The sequence below is a fragment of the Camelus bactrianus genome, chromosome 21, assembly GCF_048773025.1.
Source record: "Camelus bactrianus isolate YW-2024 breed Bactrian camel chromosome 21, ASM4877302v1, whole genome shotgun sequence".
Taxonomy (NCBI): domain Eukaryota; kingdom Metazoa; phylum Chordata; class Mammalia; order Artiodactyla; family Camelidae; genus Camelus; species Camelus bactrianus.
Genome location: NC_133559.1, coordinates 10,380,923 through 10,403,654, shown reverse-complemented (window position 1 = coordinate 10,403,654; position 22,732 = coordinate 10,380,923). Strand labels below are relative to the sequence as shown.

General features: G+C 47.0%; 1 non-coding gene across 1 annotated transcript; it reads left to right on the top strand.

Annotated features, from left to right (window-relative positions):
- Positions 1–2,458: 2,458 nt before the first annotated feature.
- On the top strand, positions 2,459–2,532 carry TRNAR-UCU (transfer RNA arginine (anticodon UCU)). The gene has a single exon. It is a non-coding gene; the product is annotated as a tRNA-Arg (tRNA).
- The last annotated feature ends 20,200 nt before the right edge of the window (positions 2,533–22,732 follow it).

Genomic DNA, 22,732 nt, shown 5'->3' with positions numbered 1-22,732 from the left:
GCGAAGGTCTGGACAAAACTCAGGGCTGATGGGTTTCTTGGCTGTTGGACAGCAGTGTTATGAAGAGCTGAGGGTGTGTGTCTGGGTCTGAGAGGACGCTGACCCGGCCGGCGGGAGCCGCCCTGAGAACCTAGGCTTCCCTTTCCCCTGTGCCTCGGGGTTGGCCTGTGGGGCTGAGTTCCCCTTTACAGGCACACAGACCTCCTGACTGATTCCTAGACTAGCCCCTTGTCCCTAGCCGCCCGCAGTGACACAGTCTGTGGCCAGCGCTGAGTTCTCTGTGTCAGGTTCTTGGCATCGTCTAGGGTGAATGTGGTAATGTCACCGAGCAGGACCCTGTGGGGCCTTCCAGCTCAGACCCCTCCCCGTTTCCTCTGCTGCAGCTCCTCCCTGAAGCACCCAGTTAATAGAATCTCATGTATATTTCCTGAGTTTCTCAGATGCTTAAAATCACCACCAAAGGGGAGAAATGAACTGCTTGATAATTGAGAGCACATGGTCCCCAGACCTTCTGGCGCCTAGGGGTTGACAGTGTTGACCGCCCTGCTGCCTCAGCATCAACTAATCAGAGGATTGTGCACGAGCTGGTCACACACCCTGCGACCCCCCTCCCTTACCTGGCCTTTCAATATGCTTTGCTGAAGCCCTTTGGAGAGCTTGGGGTTTCCTTGGGCATGAGCCACCCTGTCCTCCTTGCTCGGCCCCGCAGTAAACCTTTCTCTGCTCCAAAGTCTAATGTTTCAGTTTGTTTGGCCTCAGGGTACAGCGGGCACACGAACTTGCCTTCGGTAACATTAAGGCAAGCCTATTCTATGCTTCCTGGCGTTAGGGTTATAATATACGTGATCTGTTCCATTTTTCTGAGCTCCTGTCTCTAGATCTCAGATGGAAAGCAGCTTGGCTGGAGTGGCTGCTCTTCCCCAGCTGTTAGCGTCTCCCTTGCACCCACCCTGACTGCATCACCCGGTCCGGTTCTGTCCCACATCCCGTTCTGGGGGATGTCGGCATGGGTAGGGAAGTATGAGATACCGCACTAGGACACGGTCTTGGAAGGGCCCGTAAACATCTTCTCACTGAAGCCCCTTATATTGTCACCTTGTTCTTCCCTTGGCCGTCACCTGGCTCTTGAGTTATAACCAGTGTCCGTTGGCAGCGGCCAGCGCTGTGGGCCCTGGAAGCGCGCGCTCTGAGGGAGGAGGAGCGGCGGCCGTCTGAGCCGGTGGCGCTCTGCTCTTACTGTAACCTTCTGAGTAGGAGTGGGGTCGTGAACACTGAATCAAAGTCTTTAAATCAGTGCACTGTCATTGGAAGCGTAGAGGCCAAGTGTCCCCTGATGTGTCTGGGAATCAAAAGGATAAAGTGGGCTGAAGGTGAGGTTAAGAAAGACTTGGATTAGACTCTCAGAAGAACTGGCATAGTGGGAAGAGTGCTTACGGCATTGTCTTCTCCAGGAGGCTTTTACAAAATAGGACCTGGGCTGGGTATGGAGGCCTTTATACATGGTTATGGAGGGGTGGTCAGTTTGATTGTCCTGGGACACCTCTAGCCCAGACAGCTGAGAAATCCTCGCTCTTTAAGTGAGGCAGCCCAGGGAGGACAGAGAGGCAGACCTGGAGCCGGGGAAGGTGGGGGAAGGGAAGCAGGTACCGTGGAGGGCTGCACGGAGACCATCTGTATCTCATTACGGAGCTGCTGCTGCTCTCCTCTCCCTGTGTGCACGCGCGCTCTCTCTGACACGCACACACACACACACACACACGCACACTCACACGCACACTCACCACTGTTCCGTCTCCACTCCCATTTTTAACTCTACTGAAGATGCTGAAGGAACATCCCAGCAGACCCCCGTGACCTCCCCCCAAGGCTTGACAGCCACAGCTCTCAGTGCTGGGACCTGGACCATCCCCTGCAGCCCAGCTTCCCTGCCGGTCTCTGCTGCCGTTCACACTGTTTCCTTAAGGAAGCAGCTCCTTTGTCTCGGGGATCGAGGGTTTTCCTGATTCTGCCAGCTTTGCCCAGCCCCTGTCTGAGAATAGCTGGACTGGGATGAAACCACAGTGAGGGAGACGGGGTGGAGGTAGCGATGGCTTCAGTTTTCTTGGCTGGGCTGGGTGTGCTCTGCTTAATTAGCATGAGAATAGAAAGACATTCTCCGTATCCTCCCTTAGGGATGGAGAGGACAGGAGAGCAAAGCCTGTGTATAGCTCTGTCCTGCTCCATCAGAGATTCTGGGACTGGGAAAATGACCACCTTCACATTCCCCCAATCCTCTGAGGACCCCAGGACCCATGGTGTTGAGAAAAGCTTTGATGGAGCCGGCTCATGGATCTCCACTCCAGATTTTCCAGCTGTCCCTGTCCCCCCACCGCTCAGAGAGCAGGATGCTGAGATGGCTCGGTGATGCAGAAGGTATGTGCTTTTTCAGTTCTGGTGCTGATGCTGTGTGTGTGGTGAGGTCTCTGTGGCGCAATGGACGAGCGCGCTGGACTTCTAATCCAGAGGTTCCGGGTTCGAGTCCCGGCAGAGATGGTCACCTGGCAGGTACCTCTTTTATTTTGTATGCTGTCATGCTAGGTTGATAATTATATTTATTCCTCTCTGGAGGCTTGGGGGAGGAGAAAGGAAAGCCCTTTCTTGGGAATCCTGGACCTCCCCTCTTTTTCCATCTCCTCCCTCTTCATTCTTTCTCTGTTCCTCCCTTACTATTTTTCATTGTCTAGTGAAGGCTCAGATGTCTGCTGCATCTCTCTGCTCAGCCTAACTGAAACAGCCTTTGAATCCTTTGCTTCATAGAAGAATCATTGGCACTTAATCACCGAGGTGCCTGGCCATAGGTTTCGGACTGACTCTGGTGCCATCCTTTTACCTCCGAGAACACAAAAAGGCAGACTGTCCCATCTGCTGATGAGGAAAGGTCCAGTTGTCCTCTAAGGTGACAGCCACCTTGACAGGGTGGGTCAGGAGATGGGTGGGGTCACGCAGAGGATAATTTCTTGTGCTGTCTTTGTCAGCTGTAGTTTTGCATTCCAAAGGGTGGGCTTTTTGTGCTGAGTCTCATCACTCACTTCCTCATCTCCAAGGTGAGATGTAATCACTGCTCTTTGTCTCAGTGGAATAAACTACAGAGCAGCCCGCTCATTATCAGCAGCTGACGAGCTTGTCCCCAGAAACTCAAGGTCTTATACTTCAATGCTCTTCACTGTGAAAAGTTTGCAGCCTTTCCTGTTTGCAGGAAACTCTTTGCCAGTTGTGTCTGAATGTTATTTTCGTAATTCCCGGTCTCCAACCATCTCTCTCCTCCTGTGTCCATTTCAGCTTTCTTTCCCTGTCTCATCTAATGGGCCATAATCAGCAAGATTGGGAGCTTGGTCAGATTGTTTTTCTGTTTTGGGCTGGTCTGGCTCTCTCCCCCTTTCGTATTGTAGCCTCTAGCCTATTAGGTCTTGAGGCAGCCGCCCAAGTCAGGGACTGACCTCTACCTTAGGTGAACTCAGGAAACCTGAGAAGACACACCTCTCCTCCTGACTGCGGGGGAGACAGCACCTCTCCCACACAGTGCTCTGGAGGGGTGACCAGAGGACACAGCCAGCGTGTCAGGGCTCTAAGGAAGCTGGGGCGAGGTGAGAGAGGAGAATCCAAACCAGCCGAGAGGTGGGGAATTGATAGGACAGACAGGAGGACTCTGGAAGGAGACCGATGTGTTCTTTTAGCCTTTCGGACACGTGCCTGTTTGTAGCCAATTGAAACCCTTGAGATTCTTTGGAAGGAGTCCGGTGCTTTAAAGGGACTTAGAACTCTTGCAGTGAGAACCAGCACAGGGTTGTCTTTCTGAGTTACTTTGGTGGAGCGCCAGTTCAGGTATGAACCATCTGCTTCCAGCCCCGCAGAGATGCCCTTTGGAGGATGCAGGTGTGGACCAGACACTCCCGGGCAGCCGCTTCTGGAGCCTTTCTTTTATTGTTAGCTCAGCCCTTCCTGGATCTTTTTGCTTTAAGGGCAGGCCTGAAAGGAAAATGTGGTCTGTGTGTGGGGATGGGGTCTTGGGGGGAGACTGAGGGGTGGTGGGGAGGGAGTGCAGAGAAGGGGCGTATCGGAGTTTTCAGCCGCAACCCAGAGTCCTACCCACCCTTTTCTAGCCCCTCCTCTGCCTGCGTCATTCTGTTGTAACAGTGCTGCTGAACAGCAACAGTGACAGTTGAAAAAGTAAGAAGGTTGTCCCTCCAGCACTGTTAAAGTTTGGGGCAAAGGTCTACGTTCATCATGGCTCATTATTCTAAGGTTTTCTCAGTTCTAGAAGCTTTCTAGGAACCTAGTCTTCATGAAATTGTGGCGACTGGGAGGGGATGTGTGCCCAAGTAGGCACTGAATTGAGATTCGTTCAAGTGTTTGATCAGGGTGCAAATGTTTGATCAGGGTGCAATGCAGCCAGCTCCTTGGGGGAAGTTCTATACCAGTGAGAGTTAAAACACACAGATAATCTCCCAAATGAGATTTAGCCAGTGATTTCCGTTTTCTAACTTGGAATCAGAAGACCTTGGTTTAAACTGCAGCTTTGCCAAGTTTCTGGACCTTTCTGAACTGTAATTTGCTTATTCATAAAAACAAAATTGTGCGATCTATCCTGCAAATGTGAAAATGAATGAGAAAGCCCATTGTGCAGCTCTGTACCAATACACAAGCTCTGTTAGTCTTTGGGTTGCTCTTGTCTCTCCCCTCAGCAGTGGGAAAGGTGCCTGGCCAAAGAGTAGGGAAATGGAAGAGTCTGGAGGACCAGCGCCTGCCTGGGCCCTCCAGGGAGGCTGTGTACCACTGTCGGGGCTGACGCTGACTTGCGCTACCCGAACAGAGTACAGGATGGACTTTCCAGCTGGTGGAGTCCTTCAGAGGGCAGATGGTCCCTCCGTGCCTTAGACAGTTGGCTTCATCTCAGCCAGGTAGATAGAGGTCCCTGCTGGCTACATCACTTAAGGGAGCTAGAAACTTCCACTTACTCAAACATCGCCTAGCCTTCGGCACCCTCGGTCTCTGAGGGGTGGTGCTTTGGGGACTTAAAGGAGGATATTACCAAAACTGGCAGCAAGATTTTCCGCATTGGTAAAAATTCCTGTGTATGTGATAGCAACTGTCTTCTTAGCACATGAGGGAGAACTTACAGTTTATGAGTATCATAATTATTGTATTTTAAAGATTCTCAGAATATAAAATAGAAATGAGTTTCTTTTTTTTAAATAAAGTCATTTTGCTGTAGGAGTCAAATGCTTCACAGGTACTGAAGACGATCATTAATTACAAAGTACGCAGGCAGAGTATGCCTTATTTATTATTGTATCCTCACTGCCTGAAATATGGTCAGCATTTGATGGATATATTTGAAAGAATGAATGCTGACTTAGATTGGCTATAAATTATGTAGATAGGAAAGAAAAAGAGCCGTAGCTCCTAGGGATCAGGAACTCAGGCAGCATCCTCATGCATTAATTCATTCACTTTACGGATATTTATCAAGTCCGTGTTCCAGGCACTGGGATCTGAAATAGCATTGCCCACTTTCCCCATGGAGTGTGTATTCCCATGACAGAGATGAAGAATGGATAGCTAAGTAGTGTTACGATGGGATTGTAGGCAGAGATACCTGCTGGGGGAATGGATGATAAAAGAGAGTGATGTGAAACGTGGTGATCATGGAAGATTGTCCCAAACAGAGGACCAACCGGAGCAGAGAGCCCGACATGGGCATGAGCTTGATGGCTTTGCGACAAAGGTCAGTGTGGCTGGAGTGGGGAGAGTGATGTGGAGAGTCAGGTTCAGAGAACAATATGGGGCACGTCACATAGGATGAAGGACTCAGCCCTCTCACAGCCAGCTCTGCCTCATGTAAGAAGTCCAGTATCTTCTCACGTTTCCTTTCCCACTTGGCAATGATATTTATAGGTAACATGACTTCCTGTGCACATAATTAAAACAAATCAATAAAATATCCTCTTTGTAATATAAAGAAAGAAATTTGTAACCAATACTGTGCATTTTTATACCTAAATGCCACACTAGCAGTCTTACACTTACCTGAAGAATTACCTTCAATGCAGCAGCTGTAGATGTGTATATGCAAAAAAGGGCAGACATGTTTTTTTAATTATGTTTTGTTTTATTTTATTTTTTAACACCTTTACTGTGTTAAGTATCGTAAGGAATGTCAGTCCCCAGCTGTGTTGTGATTTCTCCAAACTGGTGAACTCTTGTTGATAAGTTCATGATCCAAACAAATTAAATCTTCTTACAAAATACAGTATTTTGCATTCCTGGATATTTTAGGAAGTTTACAACCATGCTGAAAAATGTATTTATATGTAAAAATGAGACAGATTCTATTTATAGAATACCAGTAGGATCCCAGTAAAAGCAATTGCAGCCTAACTGTCAGAAGGCTTGTAGGTCAAGTTTCCTTCATGCTAATGAAAATCATTGGTGGGACTGAGCAGAGAAGTGGTGGCATCTGATTTATGTGTTAAAAGGCTAATTTCGGCTGTTGGTAAAGAATAGACTGGATTGGGGAAAGGGAGATGTTTGCAGGTCTGCTGGACCCAACACCTTCTAGAAGCAGCAGGGCGTGGCACTGTGGTTCCCAAGTGGTGGTGGGGTACCACCAGAAGTGGAGGGTTTTATAACAGTGTCCACCTACAAGAGTGATTTTATCATCTCTGGGAGCTAGCCCGGCATGGATCATTTATATTTTGTCTAGGAGCTAGTTACTTTTACTTTTTGTCATTACAGTGGTTGCCAGTTCCTCGCAAAAAATGTCTATTAAATGTTTGTATTTAAAAGCAGTAGGAAATGGAAGTTACTCCTCTAAATGTGATTTCAGTGTTTGTGTCCTTAACAGTTTATATAAATTATAATGGAAGAGAGTGTCTTAAGTTTCTCTGTGTCCTCCTCGGAAACGATGTCTTTTTGTTTCTGTCATGGCAGTGTTGTCCTGCGACGGTCCCACTGAGAGACTGGACGGTGAGACGTGGAGACTTATGATACAAGAAGCTGGGCATGTGAGCAGAGCAGAGGAAGCAGCTTAGTGGGAAGACACGGACTGGGTCTGAACCAGAGGCCTTGCTGTTTACTTATAGAACTTCGGGCATGCACTAGGTTTCCTGAGCCTTGATTTCCTCCTCTAGAGAGTGAGCCAAATAATATCTAGAATTAAATAAGGTAAAATGGAAAAGTGTCTGGATAGTTAGATACATAGTAGGAGAAAAAACAAATGCTAGCTTCCTTTGCTTATGGGCGGTTTGCTCAGCCAGCCTTCCTCAGACTGCACGCCTCAAGCTGGCTCCTTGGAGATCATGGGTGATGCTCTGGGACTTGGCCACGGGCCACGTGTTTCTGTCCCCTGAAAATGCTTGGACACAGTGGCATGCTAGGGGAAGGAAGAGATGCAGAATATATCTTCCACAGTAGTTACCCTCCAAGAGTGCCCTCCCCTGTGGTCACTGTGGGAGCCCGGAACTTCTCCCTGGGGCTACGAGCACAGAAACCTGCAGGAATCCTTAGTTTAGCCCGAGGAACAGGGTTTCACATACTCCGGGGAGAGGCTCGCATGAAGCCTTTTCTTTCAGGACCAGCGCAGGGTTTTAAAGCCAGATGTGAGGGCAAGTGTGTCTCTCCAGAGAAGGTGGGATCACCAAAGACAAGTTCCTAGGGCACTGGGAGGAGACAGGCCTGAGATTGGCTGCTGTGTTCCTGGCCAGGGCCCTTTCTGACGGTGTTCCCTGCCATGGGCCCAGCTCCGTCCCGGGTCTCAGAGAAGCGTCATCTGGGAGTCACTCACAGCCCCGAGCAATCCACTCCCTTTACTACGTCCACGGGCCACTACCGAGGAGGCAAATGTTACCACCCAAAATAGCAGTTGAGAATCTATTATACTTATTTGAAACCTTTTTCTTTCTCTAATTGTGCACAAACGTCTCACAGTACTTTTAATTTTTGCACTTAATCGATGTCCCTAATGGTGAAGGAGATCGCGTGCTTACCCCCAGGCATCAGGAAGCAGAGCTCAAGGTGGCTTCTGCCAAGTACAACATTTCTTTGAAGTCTTATATTTTATGCTACATTCTAGTACAAATTTTGGGCTCTACTTCGTTATATCTACATTTTCAGGTATAGAAATGATTATCTGGCTCCAAATCTTACAGTAAAAGTGATGCCTGGCAGGCCCCGCAAGAGGGCCTGCCTTATGCCAGTTATAAAAGCACAGAACATATTAATATATTTTATAAAATAAAGAAGAAATACATTAATATTACAAATGAGTTTGTGACCCCTGAGTAGCCACTCAGATGGAAGGGGAGATAGCTTAGAGACAAGTTTAGACAGACACCTGACATGGAATAAACATTTAGTGCCTACTGTGTGGTAAGCATTGAACTAGTTGCTGAGATACAAAGATAAGCAAAAAAAGACAGAGATTATCACACAAACACACGTAGATTTGCAGCATGGAATGAAGGAGAGGTTGGCGGAGCAAAGGACATTTATGGCAGAGGGGCCAACCTCCTCAGAGAGGCAAAGGAAAGCCTCTTCCGGGAAGTGTCTCTTGACTGGAATCTGAAAGATCAGTAGGAAATAAGGAGGCAAAGAACGAAGGACAGAGCTTCCCAGCCAGAGGAACAGGGAGCACCAAGGCTGTGGGGGTGGCAGGGACACACGTGACTGGAGAGAGAGTGTGGTTTGACCACAGAGAGTAAGGCAGAAAGGGGCGTGGAATGAAGCTGGAGGGAGAGGCAGGAGGCTGACCCTGCAGGACCCTGTCGTGACTGTTGGGGGGTTTTGTCCTGATCTGAAAAACAGGGAACTCCGGAAGGGTTTTAAGCCAAAGAATAACATGATTTGATTTGCATTTTTGAAAGGTGACTCCAGCTGCTGCTCAGAGGACGGGGTGGAAGGGGACCAGGGTGGACGCTGGAGCTGGATCAGCAGCTCAGTAGGTGTTGTGAGAACTGAGGGTAGCTTGGATGAGGGGGATGAGGGTGGCGGCGGCGGCGGTGGTGGTGGTGCAGATAGAGAGAAGATGGGATTTAGAGATATTTGTGAGCTGAAATGGGCAGGCTTTGGTGTTGGGTTAGAAATGGTACAAAGAGGAAGGAGTTGTCAAGGATGGCTTCAAGATTTCTGGCCTGTATCCCATTGATCAAGACAGGAAACCCTGGAAGGAGGCTAGGTTCGGGGTAGGCGAGTGCAGCTCTGAGCTTCTAATTTTGGGGCACTCAGAAGTGGAGAGCTGGGTCAGGGTCAGAACCAGTGATTTGGCTTTGGGAGGCATCTGCATGCTGGTGGAATTTGAAGCCACAGGGATGAATGAGATCCTCTAGGGGAAAGTGTAGAGTGAGAAGAAGGGCTTAGAGGAACCCCCAGTATTCAATGACACAGAAGAGAAAGGGAGAAGCAATGGCCAGGGAAGTGGAGAGAAACCAGAATATTGTCATTTCTAAACCCAAGGGGAAGGAGCTTTCAGGAAGGGACTTGACTAAGTACCGTGTGTTACTGAGAAGTCAGGAACAGTCGTAACTAAACAAATCTGGTAGGTTAAGTGACATGGACACCAGTGGTGAGCGTTGTTCCACTTTCTATAGAAAATGGGTGTCGGGGCAAGAAGCCAGATTGGAGTGGACCGTAGAGGGAGGGGGAGGGGAGGATAAGGGAACACAGGACCAGGCAACTCTTAGAAGTTTGGCTGAGAAGGGATGAGGGGAGGGTGCTGAGCTGGAAGGAAGGAAGGGCTGAGCAAGAAAATCTTTCTGGTATTTTTCTACTTCAAGATCTTTAATTATGAGAAATGTCAAATGCGAGTATATTCAGCAGAATACTATTATGAACCCTCGTGTACCCATCACTTGGTTTCAACAGTGGTTAACTTGTGGCCGAACTTGTGTCTCTATGTCCACCCATTCTTTTTGTTTTTTGGTGGGAGAGACTGGAGCTGGTTGAAAACCACTGGGGAGGAAATCATTGAGAAGGAGAGTGCGAATGTTTGAGAGAGAGAAGTAGAGAAAAAAAAAAAGGTGTAAGTAATTGCCAAGGTTTCTGAGAAAGTGGGAGGAAACAGGCTACAGAGTATCAGGAAAGGATTCGCTCTGGTCGCTGGAGAGCCGGCTTCTCCACTACTGTGCGAGGGAGAGAGGGTAGGATGTGTGCAGATGTAGATTGGCACGTTTGACATTTGGAAGATAAGAAAATTTCCTCTGATGATGGATGTAGCTCCTCCTCCTCTTTTTCCCCTCCTCCCTCTCCTCCTTCTTTGAAAGTAAGTAGTAAGGACCTACTGTATAGCACAGGGAGCTATATTGAATCTTATAATAACCTATAATGGAAAAGAATCTGAAAAAGAATATATATATGTATACGTATAACTGAATTACTTTGCTGTACACCTGAAACTAACACAACATTGTAAATCAACTATGCTTCAATAAAAATAAATACACAAAAAACAAAATCAGAAAGGTAAAAAAAAAATAATGGAAGTAGTCTTGTCACCTTCAGAGAATAACTGGGAAAAAGGTCGGATGTTTGAAGAGAGCACAGAAAGTTGAATTAATTATTGTGAAGAGAGAGACTGATAACATAGCGGAGGAACATGGAGTATTTAATAGATGGTGTTAAGGACCCATTTGGAGGAGATGGATTGGCTCTGAGATGCAGATCCAATTCACATACTTAGATACATGTATTTGTATGTCTGGCTTGTTAATGTGAGCCTTGGTAATATAGTGCTGCTCCATTCCCCAGTGGAGGAACGTGTCTAGGCACATGTCTGTGTGTTCCATAGAGGGCATGGACTCCACAGTCTCCTGAGTGTGTGATCAGAATATATACATCTCAAAAGGGAGGTGGTTTTAGTTCATAAAATGTAGGTGTGTCTAACTGTACGTTGGCACTCGTGTTTCACATTAATTGGTTCATGGCGCCACCTGCTGGAAATCTTGCTCGACAGTGCCCGCCAGGTTTTCCCAGTGCGATGCCTGAAACCTTTGTTCTCTGAAAAGTCTGCATTCTTGCATACAGCATTTCCCTCGTGATACGTGAGTTTCATTTATTAGATGCTCTTTTACTTTCTTTATTTGTGTGTCAAGTCACAGACATGAAAATGTGTTCTTTTCTGACTTGATTTTGGCCAAAGATGACATTTATCCCATTTCAATGTATTTGTTGTCTGTAAACCTCATCTGTGATCCATAACCCAAAGAAGAGAAATGAAATGTCAGACTTATCTGAAATGTCATGAATGAGAAGTAGATTATTGGTTAAAGGTGTGGACAGGATAAATGATGGAGTCCAGCTTTGTCCAGATGAAGAGCTGTCTTGTTGAGTAATCCCTCAGATTTGGATGTGGTCCACAGCCTCCTACCCTAAATTCCCCTCTCTGGTTCTTAACCTAGAATATGTATTTCTTCATAGTTTCCAAAGGGACTGCCCAGGAAACCAGCCTGCTATAAACGATCCTTTTCATAGCCTATCTTAATCTAACACCACCAGTAAACCCTTTTCTCCAAGGCCTTTAGGTCGCACCACTAAGCTGCTCCCAGTTTCTAGGTTTTCTACAAATAATTCCTTTCTTTTAAATTAACTTACTCCATGGGAGAGTTCAGGGACAAACCACTCTTAATTGCTTCCTCCCTTTTAATTCAGTCACTAACTCTCTATTACGGTCATTTTACATATACAAATTCAGCCATGATTCACAGGGAGTTTAGAGAAACGCCAGTATAAAGTACCAAGTTAGTCACAAGAAAAGCAGCGTTTGCTCACGTCCTCACTCAGTCTTAGTTAAGTGTTTCCTGTGTGTCCAGAGCGTTGAGAAGCACCAGGGAGATGTGGGGAACAAGCCAGGCATAATTCTGATCCTTACCGAGTTTGCTGCATAATGTGGGAAACAGACACGGATTAAATCATCCCAACACATTCTGGTGAGTTCTCTGCTAGAAGTACAGAGAATGTCATGGGATATCTGGAGGCTAGAGAGTGATGGAGGTCTTCCTGGAAGAAGTGGTATGAAGTCATGGAGGAAGAGGAGAGGAAAAAAGACACCAGGCAGGCTACAGAACAGGGGCCTAATGCTAAAAGCCAGATTGAAGAGGGGCTGATAAACCTTTTAAGGGAGTTTGGGTTTTGTTATAAAAGCAAATACCAGGAATGAAAAATTTTACCTGGGTGTGTGTATTTGGGTAGAGGTGGGGGGGGGGCACACTCAGATTTATATTTTGGAAAGATTATTCTAGCCGAAGTTTGGAGAAGGTCTGGAGGGAAACGAGATGGGACATTAGTTTAAAGGTATGTTTGATGTGTCATTGGCTTATATGAGGGCAGTGGAGAAGGAGAGACGTGAGTGAATCTGAGAGATACTTAAGATGTTGAGTGGATAAGACTTGGCAGTTGTACAAGATCAAAGAAGGAGTCCAGGATGGCTCCTAGCTCTCTGGCTCAAGCAAAGGGGTGAGCGGAGGTGCCACTGAGTGAAACAGCGAGTTCCAGACAAGGTGTAGATTCTCAGAATCGCCAGGGAGGGTGAGCATTTCCCCTTTAGACATGTTGAATTTGAGATGTCTAAGATGTGTCAGTGAATAGGTCTTGTGAGGAATCAGATCTGTGAACCTGGAACTTTGAGAGGGTGAAGTCTGGACCAGAGTTACAAGTCAGGGGTGGTCAGTCTGTTGAGAGTAAGTTGATGTCTTAGGAGTGGTCCATGCCCCACCGAATGGAGAGGGAGAAAGGAAGGGCGGCTAAGAAGAAGCCTTGAGGAACCCACCAGTTAAGGAGTCATTACAGGAGGTGGAAGCCGTCATGTGAGACTGGCCAGAGAGGCTGGGAGACAACCAGGAGGGCCGGGGAAAGATGCATGTAGAAGAGGGTGCGTGTGCAGGAGTGGGAAGCGTCGCTGGTAACATGTGATGCTCTGTAGATTTAGTCACGTGCGGCCACGTCAGGTGCAGTGGAGGGACGGAGCCGATTTCAGGGAGTGCACAGGTGAGGAGGGTGAGGGAGTGGAGGCGGTGATGCATACGATGAAAATATTTGTTGTTCCCTGGGCCGGCAGAACGGATGGTGAGCAGAGCTGGTCCGCCGTCAACAAGGTGGTGACCAGAGAACGCTATCAACGTGCACAGATACACCCGGGGAGTGGGCTGCAAGAAGTGTGCGCCTCGAGCACTCGAAGTCATCTGGAAACTTGCCTTGAAGGAGACGGGACCTCCAGGTGTGCTGCCACCAGGCTCCACAAGGCTGTCAGGGCCCAAGGAATAAGGCACGTCTGCACCGTATCCTGTGCGGCTGTCCAGGAAACGTGCCCAGGAGGAAGAGTCACCAGACAAGCTCTAGCCATTGGTTCCCTGTGTACCTGTCGCCACTTTCAAAAATCTACAGGCAGTTCATGTGGTAGAGAACTAACTCCTGATTGTCAAATAAAGTCCTAGAACTGCCAAAAACAACCCCGCGTCTTTGTTGTGGAGGGGAGTTTAGGGACGGGGTGGGGGCTGATGGGAGAGGTGCTGTTAAAGGAGGGACTTTGTCGTTTGCTTTCTGTAAAGGAAATGGTTGAGAAGGTTTAAATGCTCATGGAAAGCATCCTGTCCAGAAAGGCTGAAGGAACAAGAGAGGATGGTTTCCCTCGATACATAGGCAGCCAGAGAGAATGAAGAGAGTAATTCAGTGTGCCCTTCTTCGTGCAGGAACTGTTCTGAGGGCAGTATCCCCTTTGACTCTTACACAGCCTCTCTGAGAGGTACTGTTATTATTAACCCATTTTTTTCCGAGGTGGGGAAAGCGAGGCACAGTAGGTTCTCCGAGTAGCTGAGGCTGCTCTGTGTGCAGCGGAGCTGGGATTCATACCCGGGGGCGTCTGACTGGAGACTTGCACGAGGAACCACAAGGCCCTGTTGTGGGGTCCACAGCCTGGCTGGGGACTTGAAGAGGGGGTGTCCACCAGCTACTGCACCTGCAGAGAAGTGGAGGCCCGTGTGGGTGCAGGTGAGAGGCAGCTTGGTTAGCGTCCTTAATTTCCTAGGGTTGCCGAAACAAATTACCCCAAACAACAGAAATTTACTCTCTCACAGTTTTGGAAGCCAGAAGTCCAAAGTTAAGGTCTCACTCCCTCTGAAGGGGTCTCTTGTCTGGGGCTGTGAACCTCCAGTCTCTGCCTCTGCCTTCCGCTGGCTGCTTCTCTGTGTCTCAGCTCTTTCTGCCTCTCTCATCGAGGTGCCTGCCGTCGGATTTAGGGCTCACTCGTAATCCAGGGTGATCTCATCTTGAGAGCCTTCATTTAATGGCGTCGGCAAAGATTCTTTTTCCAGATAAGGTCATAGTCACAGGTTTTGAGGGTTAGGGTCTGGACATATTTGGGGGAGCCCTAGTCAACCCACTGTAGTTAGAAAGTTGAGGGAGTCTCTGTCCAGTGGATTCCTACCTCCTACGAAGTAGAATATGAGTAATTTTCTTTTTTTTCAAGAAAGTATTTTTAATTAATTAATTGATTGATTGATTTTTGGTAGTGGGAGGTAATTAGGTTTATTTTTTAATTTTTTAAATGGAGGTACTGGGGATTGAGCCCAGGACCTCGGGCATGCTAAGCACGCATTCTACCACTGAGCTATACCCTCCCCTACTGAGCAATCTTCTGAGAGTGAACTCAGACATAGAGAGATCAAGTACCGGAGGAGAGTGAAGAAATCGTGAAGTAATTATCATTGAAATGTGGAGAGTCAGCTGAGTAGAAAACACAGCACGTTTGGGGAGCAGCGTGGAGAACGCAGATAACCTTTGCTGCCAGTGCTGTGTAGCTGTGTGATTTTCCCTAGCAGGACTGGAAGCCTGGGTGCACACGTGGGGAGAGCCGACATGTGCAGTGACTGGAGTTACAGTCTGGGGGGAGGGACATGGATGTGGAGGAAGGACAGAGATCAAGGGGTGTAGAGACACTGGCAAGTGGTGGTTCTCTACAGGTCATAGAAGCAGCGCTGGGTGTGCATGGGAACAAATCAGAGGGGAGCTAATGGCTCCATAAAAAAGCAGGCAAAACACTGGGAGCATTTCGGTGAACCAGCGGCGATGCTACGTGGCTATTCTCAGACTGTGGACTGTTTGGTTGTATTATTTTACATGAGGGAAAGAATCTGGCTGCAGTAGAAGCAAAGAGAAGGTCAATGGAAATGGAAAAGTCAAAGAAGAACAAAGGCCCGAAGAAAAAAAAAACAAACAAACAGAAACAAACTCAGATGTAGAGAATAAATTAGTGGCTGACAGCGGGGAGAGGCACAGCGGGGTAGGGCAGCATAGGGGAAAGGGATTAAGAGGTACAAACTACAGCGTACACAATAAAGAAGCCATAAGGATGCACTATACAGCAGAGGGAATATAGCCAATATTTTATAATAACTGTAAGTGAAGTGTAATCTATAAAAATATTGAATCATTGTGTTGTATCCCTGAAAGTACTGTGGTATCGTAAATCAACTATGCTTCAATTATTTAAAAAAGGAGAGAGAAGGCAGGATTCAGGACAGGCCACCCATGTGGACACAGCGTCACAGGAAGACGGCCAGGCTTGGGTGGAGAATGCTGCTGACGGCGTGGGGTTTGCCCTGGACCCCGGCACTTTGGTGGTTGGGGGAGGCTGCTGAGGTAAGATGTGTGGTTCCCTTGGGATGACATTCAACACTGTATTAGTTAAGATTCTTGAGAGAGACGGAACCAATAGTGGGTGTGTGTGGGTGTGTGGGTGTGTGTGTGTCTGTGTGTATATACAGAGAGGGAGGGAAGGAGTGGTACTGAGGCACTGATTGATTTATTACTAGGAACTGGCTTATGTGATTACGGAGGCTGAGAAGTTCAGACCCAGGAGATAATATAGTTCCAGTCCAAGTCCACGTTCGAAGGCAGACGAAGACTGATGTGCTAGCTGAAGACAGTCAGGCAGAAGGGGAGAATTCTTTCTTAACCTTTTATTCTATTCGGGTTTTCATCGGATTGGGTGGGGCCCAGCACTTTGAGAGGGGCAATCTACTTGACTCAATCTGCAGATTCAAAAGATTATCTCTTCTGAAAACACCCTCACAGACACACCCAGAAATGATGTTTGGCCAAATATCTGGGCATCCTCTTAGCTCAGTCAAGTTGACACATAAAATTAACCATTGATTACGTGTATGGTCTTAATATACTGGTCTTCAGTCTCCTCGATTATAAAATGAAAGGATGACCAAGATTATTCTTCAGGGTCCTTTTAATTTTAACTTTTTGTGTTTTGAAGCATAACTCCAAGTCCTTCAAGTGGAAAGAAACATCCTATTAAAGTTCTTCTGGAGTAAATATAACTCAGAAATGACATCTGTGAATCCACAGATCTAAAACAGTGATCATTATACTCAGATTCTGGCTAATGCTACCTACCTGCTTCTTTTTTTTTTTTTTTTTTTTTTTCATGTAACTATAAAGGTCTTGACAAAACAACTCAAAACAGCGCAGCCACAGAAACTTCTCTGTCATGACCACACACAGCTCCAAAATGTTCTGGACAGCGGGTCCTCATTCTAGGTTGCTCCCTGCCTTTGCTGAGCGCGGAGTGAAACTGTGACAGGGCGGCAGGCAGCTTAGGTGAGTTTCCCTTTCAGGTAAATGCAAACTTGCACTCAGATGACGTATTATCCTTGGTTGTTACTTTTGCTTGAAATCTGTGCGTTTTACAGGTGGGTGGAATATGGCTCCTTAAGTAGGTGTGCCTGAGATGAACAAAGACGGTACTTCCTGGAGGCAGACGTGTGGGGTGAGATGACCTTTAGAAGTGCGGCACATGTCTAGTTTGGGGTTAAAGGAAGGAGGGTGTACGTAGAGCCCTTGGTTTACACACTTTCGGCTGGAGGAGTTAGACGGAGGAGAGTCTCAGTTTGGGACGCTTTGTCTTTACTCCACTTGGAATGCCCTTCCTCCAGTTCGTCAGTGACTTACAACATCCTCTGAAATGTCTGACTCCTATGTGAGCCTTTCTCAGCTTACCTCCCCATGCTCTCCCATCTGGATCAAGGGCCCCGCCCTCGCCTGCCATCTCCTCCTGCGTGTGGCCCTCTGTCCAGCCGTTCACCACACCACAGGTACTCGTCTTTTATTTCTGTCTCCCCAACCCAATGGCTGACACTTAAGAGGCGATAAATGAATATACACTGAAGGCATGTTATTGTGGACCTGTGATGAATTTGTCATTATCTTGCTTCTGTCGCTGTGTCTGAGAACTACTTTATGCCAGTCACTGTGCTCACAGAATAACACTGGAGAATAATGATCAACAAAACAGATGAGATCCTGACCCTCATGAAGCATGTATTCAAGTAGGAGAGAGGGACAAAAAAGGAAAGCAGCTGGAAAAAAAAAGTAGATGAAGGAGCTGCCGTTTGTAGCTGGTTTGTTATGAAGGGAACACATCAGAGACTGAGACAGAGACCGGTGAGGGGGCCTGCTCTGGGCGAGAAGAACAAAAGTCCTGGCTCAGCTGGTGACTCGGGAGGGAATTAGGGAGGCAAAACTCCAGGCAGAGGGAACAGCAGAATGAGGCCCCCAGTGGCATGTGGGTGGAGCAAAAGGACCTGGGTGCCCTGGAGAGACATGCGTGAGATCTCACAGAGATGTAGCCCCACAGTTACGAGTTCAGAGGAGAGGACTTGGGAGACCAGTGAGGAGGTGCCACAGTTACATCGTGAGTGAAGGAGATATTTCCGTCTTGGAGCAACGCGATGGCAGCACAGACAGAAGAATGTAGGTTTGAGATTATATGTTAGAGATAAAAATTGATCAGATTTGTGAAGATTTAGATGTGAATGACGAAGGAGAAAAAGTAATCAAGGGTGTCTCTCGCTTAGGTGATCGATCGCTATGTACTGGTTCAGGGAGATTTGGAAGGAAAAAAGAAGCAGGCTCAAGAGAAAGCTGACTTCCATTTGCATTTGAGGTGTGTGTACATTTTCCAAGAGGAGGCTCCATGGGGGGTGTTGGACGTGAGTTTTAAGCTCAGAGGGGCTCAGAGGCTTCACATATAAATTTAAGAGACCTCCACATAAAGATCATACATAGATCTACAGAAATTCATGAGGTTATTTATGGGAGAAAAGGTAGAAGAGCGAAGGCAGCTCAGACAAGCTCTTTGGAGCTCCACCATTTGGAATTTGGGTGAAGGAGGAGGAACCAGTCAAGGAAACTGAGGAGAAATAGTAAGAGATAAAGTGGGTTTTGGAAGCAAAAAAAGAGACTGTTTCAAAGAAGAGGGAGTGGGGTTGCTGAGAAGTCAGTAAGATGAAGACCGAGGAGTGTCCACGCAACTTTGTGTAGCATGGACGTCAGTGGGCGCTGTGGCCAGGACAGTTTCAGTGAGTGGTCAGGTCGGAAGCCAGATTTCAGTAGAGTAAAGCTGAATGAGAATTCAGGAAGGGGAGACAGCATGTGTAAACAGCCCTTTCGAGAGGTTTGGCTACAAAAGAGAGGTGAGAAATGGACCAGTAGTAATGGAGAGGTGTGGTTCAATGAAGAAGTGCTGTATTTTTGAGGAGAGATGGCAGATTATGTTTTTAAACCAGTGAAGATAATCCAGGACAGAGGATGAAGTTGGAGGTTCAGGAGAGGAAAGGGATAAAAGGCAAGGCTTGAAGTCCTCGAGGATTTAAGAAAAGGTGGAGCCAGAGCCCGTGGGGAAGGAGATGCTTTGATGAGAGCAGTTTCCCCTTCTGCGCCGTAACAGAGGGAGGGGGATCTGATGAGTGCATGTCAGCAGGTGGGTTTGTAGATGAGAAGATGTGGCTCTTCACATCCTGTGGCTTCTGTTTTCTCACTGAACAATGAGGTGAAACCATGAACTAAGAACGAGTGAACTGTGATTGGACGTGTTCTGTTTCTGACGACACGGCACTACTTGTGTCCATCACTAAGGCAGTCAACAGCTCTGACTTGTCAGTACTCTTTGGCTTTTTACTCCTTTTTGGCAGCGACAGATTCCTGTTTATCCATCTTCTTTCTTTTCTGAAATTAGTTTGTTGTGGTCATCCACAGTTTTTTGATGAGATTCAAAATCCTCTATCAATAAATGCCTCCCAAATCATGCTTTGGGGGCCAGGACTGGCCAGGACAGTTGGCTGTGCGAGGTGAAAAGAATTGATTATTGTAGTTTCTGAAGGACTTCTTCAAGGCTTCAGAAGGAGATAGATGGATGAGAATGAGAAACCATTTGTGTGGGGGGAAGAAAGGAAGAATGGAGATGATTAAAGGGAAAGTTTGAGTTTTGCCATGTGCTGCACAGTCTGTAACCCTTATTTCCATCTTCCACAAAACTTTTAATAAAATTTGTGTTACTTGTCAAGGCTTTCACTGGGCTCAGTGTGGAGTCAGAGCAGAGGCTACCCACGGGGCCCCGTGCACATTTGGGTTACATTAATTTTTTATTGTGAAATAAATTATTCATGCCCAAGGATGTATATGAAATATATGAACAGTTTAAAATGTATAATTACGGTCATAAAACAAACACTCAAGTTCCAACCAGCCAGCTTAAAATGAGAACGTTGCCAGTTCTTCTGAAAACCCTCAGGTGAGCCTCTTCAATTGCAGCCCCTCCTCCAGCCCCCAGAGGTAACACATCTTCCCCTCAGCTCTCTTTATGACTATCCCTAAATAACATGTTTCCTACTTTGGGTTATTTTTAAACTTTGTATAAGCAGAAACATACTCTTTTGTGCCGATTTTGTTCCCTCGTCGTTACGTTTTTTTTGAGATTCATCCATGTTCTTAGACTACAACGGTCTATGTTCACAGGTGTGCTGTGCTCCGTGGTGTGAGTATACCAGTCTATTTGTGCGTTCTGCCTTTGATGGACATGTGGCCTGTTCCCAGGTCTTTCTATTATAACTAGTGCTGCTAGAATATTCTTGTATCTTATGGTACAAGAGTTTTCAGATTATATACTTGGGAATAAGGTCACTGAGTCATGGGTTATATTCCTAGTCAGCCTCATCAGAGTATACTTCATTGCTTTCCAAAGTGAGTTACTAATTTTAGGTTGTGTTTTCATTATTGATAACACCAGAGACTTTGCAAATCTGGAGGCAGGGATATGACCTGGTCCTCCCTATCGAGCTAGCCACAGTGCAGGAAATCAGTGGGCACTCTCAGGCCAGTGAAATTTCGGTGGTCCATTTTCCTTTTTGTGTCATTTCCTCCTTCTGTAACCCCCATTCTCAAATAGGAATATCTCTTCTCATATGTATGTGATTAGGAGTCTTCCAGGAGGCTGAGAATATCAGAAAATAGGAGATTCAAAGTTAGAGGCAGAAAGAGAAGGGGACATTGCCCAGAACACTTTCCTGAGGGGCCGGGATGTCCAGCAAGCAATTAAGGGAAAGGGTTGACTTGCAAATGCTTCACTTGGAAATCTTGGCCCCAAACTCGAAATGCCTTTTGCAGCCAGGGATTCCCGTGTCACTGTGGGGTGGCATCCAGTGTGGGATGGATTGTGAGAACTGCAACTTCTCTAGTTTTTCATCCCCAAAGGATATGGGAATATGGATATAGCCCTGCCTGAAATTCTGGTACCCGACACTCAGGCCACCTCACCCCCAGTTTCCTGGAGTAAGAGTCCCTGGTACCCACATGCCTTCCCCTCTCCATCCTCGTTCCCTCCAGGGGGTCGGCCATGAACCAATCACATTAGAAAAAGAACCTCTAATCCTCACAAGATCCCTGAAAAGTAGATATTGTTCCCACTCTAGTGATGAGAAAACTGAGGCTCAGAGAGGCTCAAAATTTGCTCAAAATTAGATGGCTCCTGGGTGGCAGATTTGAGAGTCACAGTCCCATGTGTCTAACTTCATCCCTGGTCTTCCCCCCCTGTATCTTTCCTGGTTCTCCCGTTCTTTGTCTTGTCCTTTAGAACCGTGCGGCCCTGAACAAGTGTCTTATCCTTACCTGACCTTTAGATTAAAAGTTAGCAGTTCATATAGGTGTCGTAAACATTTATTAAAAAATGAAAATCACTCTTTGAATGTCTTGCATTCTAGTGAGAGCGACATTCTGAGCTGCTGAAGGGTCCTTCTCCCTCCACCTTATTACTGTTGTGGTTGTTCCTGTTTGTACCTGTCTGCTAAATGGACCCTCACGGCCTGTGGCTAAGCTTGTGAGCGTGGCTCGTTCTGCAGCTGCTCTGCGCCTGCAGGCAGGTGGGTCTTGGCCATACAGCTCGCTCCGGTGTGTTGTTGGTTGTCTGTTATTTTGCTTTCATCCTGTTCTGCTGGCAGAGAGCATATGTCCCCTCATAACGGTTAGGGTTTTTAGTGGAGGCTTTCCTGAGATAATGCTGTTACAGACGCACACACACCCTACTCTGGTATTTGTCTCCGAGAAGCAGTCAGGCTTGGCAGCCCAACCAGCACGCCAGTATCCCGGGGACACTGCTGTCACGGCCCCCCAGCCTCTTTACTCCCCTGGTCACACCTCGCCCTGGAGTCAGAAGCAGAGCCAGGAGGCATAACTCAAACGTGCGAGAGTTATTCAGATCAGTCTCTATCTTGGTGTGGCCTGGGGAGATGCAGTTGCTACCATCCAGGATGCACCGGGAGGCTGCACGATTCAGACCTCCCTCCTCCTGTACTAGCTACCTGCTGCCTGGTGTGCTGGTGCCACCGCACCTGTTTCTCTCTTGCTCTCCTGGTTGGAGAGAAGGATGTTGGTTGTCCCTTTTGCCCTGATACACTAGGAATGTAAGGACCATGATCTGAGGAGTTGTTCTCTATGACCCAAAATACTCTACCCCCAAAACAATAAGTTGAGATTAAAAATAAACTATAAACTCTTCTGATGATGGTCATGCCACATGAAGAGAAGTACTAGGGGCCGTGGGTTCCAGTTCCTTTTTGTAATCGGTTGCCCTGTAATCCCGTGTCCTCTACTTTAAAACTGGGCAGAGAATCTAAAAGAATAATCAAGATTACCGAGGACAGCAAAAGACACCAGACGTTTTTCATAGTCTAGAACAGAGGCTGGCAAATTTTCCAGTAGAAGGTCATATAATATATATTTTAGGCTTTGTGGGCTCTTCTGTCTCTGTGGAATTTTAATCTCCGTTTGGATTTACAGCCCTTTATACGTGTAAAAACCATTCTTAGTGCAGGATCTTACAGAAATGGACCACAGGCTGGATTTGGCTTGTGGTTTGCCAGCTCTGATCCTAGAAGCTCATTTTCCATTTTAGAGCAACGGGATAACAGAGAAAACACTTCTAGAGACTTAATATGGTATGTTTGGAGAGGAAGCAATGGGCAGAAATACTAGGGTCAAGAATGACTAATTAGGAAATAATCTGGAAAACAAAATGAGCAAAAGAAAGTAAAAGGAAGGAAGAACAAAGACTGTGAGACACTTACTTAAAGGAACTGGGGAAAAGAAGCATGTGTATGGCATGAGGATTGAACAGAGTATCTTGAGCAAAGTAGAGAGTCTGGGAGAATGGAGTGAATGAGGCAGCTTTTCTCCTCAGCATGGTGACTGGCCCTGCTACGTAACAGCTGGATTTGGGTGGGAATTTGAGGGAGAATCTACTCCCATCTTGTGGCTTCTCACTACAGTCCTCTTTCGACATGTGTGTCAGGTCAGAGGGGTTCACTCGCATCCCTGCCACAATCCAACGCTGTTAGTTCAGTGCTTGTTCAATCAGCTTTCATGA